Here is a 6,000-nt window from a genome sequence, read left to right as displayed (position 1 = left end):
TTGCAGTCTGGATTACAAGCCACTCCTCCCCTTAGAACAAGTCTCTCCACATTTTCACAGTGAAGCTTCCCAATGTTGATTAAGAAGCAGGAATGCATAAGGTGGAGGCAAGCACAAAGCCGTGTTGGCTACTCAGGCAGGAGAGATAAGCTGCTCATTTCAAGGATCTTCCTACAGCCAGCATTAGTGTGCTTTTATGGACAGACAGTTGCCTGCTTTGCCATGCCTTAAGCAAGCAACCCTTTTCAAACAAAGTTACTGGGAATTCTGCTCAGTGCTTCCCCATGAGCCTTATGCCAAAACTTAGATATTTGTGTGATGCTCCAAACCTATCCATCCTGGTCTGTCCCATGATTCTGAAGTATAATTCATAGGACTCTTATCTACAGCTAAAAAAATGTAAATTTCTCTGTAAATGTTAAATTAACAGTTGGAAGTCTCCTAAATCAAAGTTTTTGATTCTTTCCTCTTTCTCATTCTTTATGTGAAGACAAGTAATTTGGTAATCCATGATAAGGTGTCTGACACATAAGCTGCCAAAAGCAGGACTGTGTCTGATTCAGCACACTGACAGAGGGGCAATGCTAGAGTTCAGACAATATCCTCAGCAGGCCTTGCCAGCTGTGCTGGATGTGAAGTGTAAGGTCCCCCAAGCAGGAGAATTTAATTTCTATCTTCAGCAGCACTAGTAAATAATAAACGAGAGACACAGGCTTGTAGGGGAAATTTAATTCCTTTAACACCTGGGCCTCACTAAGTACCAATGTGAGGTAAGAGAGATGCTATCCTGGAGCACCCTGTTTCACAGATATGTTGGGAGTTTGTAGCAAGGGAGTGGGGGAGATCATGGTGCTACAGCCTAGGTACCCATCCTACCCACGTTTTAACAAGAGGCCTCCAGAAAATTGAAGCTACAAATAGGTTTGTTTTTAGAGAGGTTGTACAGCAAGTAGAAATATGTAGCAGAGGCAACCTGGTCATGTTGAAGGAGGTCTGCTCTCAGTGTCCCTACTTAGCAAGGACCTGTGAGCATGAGGGGCTGTAGTCACTTCTCTTCCTTCTCTGTTGTACAAAGCTATTTTCTCTAGCACTGTGGCCTTTCTCTGGTGTGGCCACCACTACTTCCACTGGTGCAAGTGAGAGGCTTTGGCTTTTGTGCCCTATGACCAGATTTCTTTTGCCTCTGCAAAATTCTGATGACTGAAATCTGAAATACAGCTGGGGTCAGTATCAGATTTTTATAATGTTTTGAGCATAGAAGAAGAGCTCAGAATCCTTCTTCAAAAATTCTGCTCTTTGTCTGCTCTTTGTGCCCAGAAAAATGCCTGCTTTTCTGAGATAATTGTCAGAGATAATTGGCAGAGCTCTTTTAAAATTTAGTGCAGGTTGAAGTTATTGGTTCAGGTGACACACAAGTAGTCACTATTCCTGATAACTATATTTCCCTGAATATGTGAATACCACAATTTCATAACCAAAGATAATAAGTATCTTTTCCTTCTATGACTGGTTGTTAATGCTATGCATATGTGAAGTATAGGTAAACTAATAGATCATTTATTTATATTTTTTTAACTGAGAATGCAATAGCAGAACAGACTGGTAGTCTACTCAGCTTAGTACCCTTGCTCGACTGATCAGTAGAAGATGGTTTGGGAAACCTGTGAGAAATTTTACAAATTGTAGATTACTGTTCCTCTCATGATTTTCTCAGTATTTTAAGAAAATTCCTGAAGGTTGTATCGGCTGTGTTATATTTATGTGCTCATAAACTCCTGAATTCAATTAATACACTTTTTAAATCTAGAACTTATTTGCACTGTTATGATCAGTGACAACTCATGGCAATGAGTATAATGGGAGTAGTAGTAGTAGTAGTAATAATAAATAATAAATAATAATAATAATAATAATAATAATAATAATAATAATAATAATAATAATAATAATAATAATAATAATAATAATAATATTCCCTTGAAAATTGTTTTAAAATCTCCTTTTGTTTAAAACCCACAACCCCAAAATCCCATAGCAGAAAGCTGCTTTTCACAGTTAATTTGCAGGGACATTTGCTGTTTGACAGCTAGACCATAACTACTCAGTCGTCTCTTTTCCTGTGAAGAGCTTCTGCCTACTTACCTCACATAGAAGTTACTCATAAGTTTTCCTGTACACATCACTCACTACCCACTCAAAACCTTGGTTTCCTCTTAAAAAAAAATCAGTTTTTGCCTCAGGGAAAGTCATGAATATGATCCAACTAGAGATAAAACCTCACGAAACTAGGAAATTGCCATTTTAAGAAGCTCACTGGGTTGAAAGCATACTAGGCTTTTTGCCTGCTCTTGAGGTACTTGTTGTTCCATGGTAAAAACGATGAATAAGGGTCTTGTTTAATGGCAAAGGAGAAAATTCATGCACTCTAATCAGCCAGTATCAGAATCCTTCAGACATAAGCTTAACCTGCATCTCAGTTTGGAAGATTTCATTTCCTTGCAGGTGAGTGGTCCTTAAGTCAAATAATGAGATAACATTTGGCCACTCACCATGCAAATCTGACTGACCAAGGGCAAGATGGAACAATGAGGGTAGGAAGGGAGCAGGCAATCTGCTTCTGTCATGCTGACAAGTCTAAAATCTCCCGATTCTAATTAGTTTCTTAGAATCATTAGCTTTAGCAAATTCCAAAGAGTGAGGATGTACTACTTTTAAAAACAACCATTAGAAGCATTATAACATAGGAGGTTAATGACCTAACTTTCCATTGAATTAAAATTACTTTTTTTTTAAAGGAGGTGATGACCATATTTCCCAACTGACCTTTAGAGCCATGACCAGAGTATTTGTCTGGCTGGGAGCCTCATCACCTTCTCCATGGAAGAAGAGCGCCAAGGAGATGGAGAGCTCCAGGAATAGCAGGACACGATAACAGCTCTATCACTGCATTACATGGAAGTGAGTCATGTAACAGTATCACTCTGAGCAGTTTTGCTCCTTTACTTTATGCCGTAGCTGAGATTTGGGCTACCTGACCAGCCCATCTTGGCTACAGTTTCACTGAGACGCTTGGCCCAAGTGACACAGGTTGACTCTGTCTGTATCTACCTGCTCGTAGATAAGCTCAGGGGGCCAGCTGAGTGCACCTACATCACAAACATGAAACTGAACTGCAAACAGAATAATCTGAGGAGCATTTTTGGAGCAATACAATGGTCGGGGCACTAGTGCAGACTAGCTTCAATGCCAGTGGTCAAAACCATGATTTGGAAAAATTTATTTTTTATATGGCAGATATGTATGTGGTCATCTCTCCCTATGTGAGGGCACAGCTAACAGAAGAATAATAAGTAATTTCTCACATATCAGATGGTTTGTTCTTAGAGAATAGATTTCTTAACTCCTAGATAAATATCATATCCTCACAAATCTGTAAAGTATTTTATAATAGTGCTCGTGCAAGTATAGCTGGAAGGGTAGAGGAGATTGATGCATCTTTCATGTAGTGGGAAAGAGGACTTTCCAAGGGATAGGACAGTCTTCAGACATCTGGAACTCAGCTGCTGGAAACTGCAGGTTATTATAACAGCTTTCTTCTGGTGATAAGTAATACAATCATTTTTTTTCTATCATCTTGGCATTGTTCTAATTTTAGTCAAAACTGTTTCCACTTTTAATGGAGTCTAAAGTTCAGTTAGCTATTGAATTTCACTAACATATTTTGCAAATTGCTGCTGTTGGTTATTTAAATTATAAATTGCTCAGGATATATCACTACTTACTATTATGAAAAGGTCCATTTCTGACATCTAATTCCAGTTTATCAGCCAAACCAGTGAACCGATGGCCCTGGTCAGCACAATAGGATGATAAAACCCAGCTTTGAAGTATATAATCCTCTTATTAGTTATATAAGACAGGCTAGCAGGAAATTTCCCAAATGAGGTCTTAAACTGTGTTGTTTTCCCGTCATTTCAAACCATCCTAGATTCTCAGTAATGCCGTTTCAAATGTACCTTTGGGTGGAAAGGAATCATCGTAATTTTTGGCATATTTTGTTACTCTGAAATAATCTCATCCTTTCTGTTCCCTCTGATTTTTCAGTTGATTATATATATTTTCTATTTCCTGCCAATTCTATCTTCAACCATTCTTTAATAATTCTATTCAACATTAAGGCCTTAAGAGTTAGTTTTTCTTTTCTCCTGAACACTGTTTTCAGTGCAAAGGGCTGAGAAAGTATTAGGAGTAAAACCACCAGCACCTTTGTTCCTTCCTTAATTTTTTGAACGTACTTCAAAGACAGAGACTGTGTGGCAGTGTACTGAGTGTGCTCCTAGTTTACAGAAAATTGTTTGCTTTAGCTGTTAGAGAGCTCCGTTCTCTCATTTAGTGTTCTAAATATGCGACATATTTTAATTCACAGAAGGGTCATGCTGATTTAGCTGATAATGGTTTCTATTAATTCCACATGCTGTACCAATTAAAATCTGGGCATGCAAATTAAAATGTTTATTCTGGATGAATGGGAGATAGGGGAGGTTATAAACCCCAAATGCTTCTTTGAAACATGGTTCTATTTGAACAGAGAGAGATTCTAAGTATTATAGTCTGGGAGCCTGTGTGTATTGTGTCTCAATCAATCCTTATCAAATGCTCCCAGGTTACAATAAACAAGGTTTTTACTTCCTTGGCTGCCAGCTTTGACAAGCCGATGCAGTCTGTCAGAGTCAGACTGGGATCTTTCCATCACACATTACATGACCAGAAAGAAAGATTCTGTGAGCCAAAATCTGTCCTCAGTTGCACTCCTGCAATCCTGTTACCTCTGTAGCGTGTCCTCAGTGACACCAGCAAATCCCTCCTGTGCCAGGGAGCTCCTCAGTGGGAGATGCAGGAAGGGTGTTAGAGGTAGCAGAGAGATTCAAGGAGGCAAGTGGTGGATTTTCCCTTTGCAGAGTTTGTTCTTTATCGGTTATTTTAAAATATGCATTTTTATTGAAAACCTAGGCTCTTTCTGCTGCACATCGGAACTGACAAAAATTTCATAGAATCACAGAATATGCTGAGTTGGAAGGGAGCCACAAGAATCGTTGGGTCCAGCACCTGGCCCTGCACAGTACAGAGGCAAGAACTCCACCATGTGTGTTCCTGAGATCATTGTCCACACACCTGGGCTCTGTCAGGCTTGATGCTGTGACCACTTGCCTGGGGAGCCTGTTCCAGTGCCCAACCACCCTCTGATACCCAACCTAAACTTCCCTGACACAGCTTCATGCCATTCCTTCTTCAATACCTTAGGCTTAATGAATGTTTAGTGAACAATTTTGTAGAAGATAAGATGAACCAGAAGAGTGAGAACACAAGTTCATCCATGGTTTCTCTCTCTGAACAATGTTCTTCATATTTACATTGTTTTATTAAATGAAAAATAGCTTTTAGGGGAAAAAATTGTATTTTACATCAGATTTTCAATAACAGATGTTCTACTTTCTTTATGGAATATGATATACATTCCCCGATTAGTTTCCTGCATATAAACAAAGAACTTTTACAGTAACAGCCTTAGTCCTGTAGTTTTTGACAAGTGCTGGTTAGTTAGCACATTGAGCATATTCACTTACTCCCTTTATATTATGGAATCGTAGAATGGTTTGGGTTTGAAGGAACCTTAAAATCACCAACCCACCTGCCATGGGCAGGGATACCTTTTAGTATCCCAGGTTGCTGAGACCTCCATCCAAATTGACCTTGAACACTTCCAGGGATGCAGCATCCACAATGGCTCTGGGCAACCAGTTCCAGTGCCTGACCACTCTCACAGTAAAGGATTTCTACTTAATATCACCTCCTCTATTAAAGTTTGAAACCATTTCCCCTTGTCTTCTCACTACAGGCCCTTAGAAGCAGTTTCCCTTCATACTCCTTAAAGCCTCCCTTCAGGTACTTCAGATACAATCAGGGCACCCTGGAACCTTCTCATGACTGAGCAAACTCAGT

Source organism: Agelaius phoeniceus, chromosome Z (genome assembly GCF_051311805.1).
Source record: "Agelaius phoeniceus isolate bAgePho1 chromosome Z, bAgePho1.hap1, whole genome shotgun sequence".
Classification (NCBI taxonomy): Eukaryota; Metazoa; Chordata; class Aves; order Passeriformes; family Icteridae; genus Agelaius; species Agelaius phoeniceus.
This window is presented reverse-complemented; position numbering follows the sequence as displayed.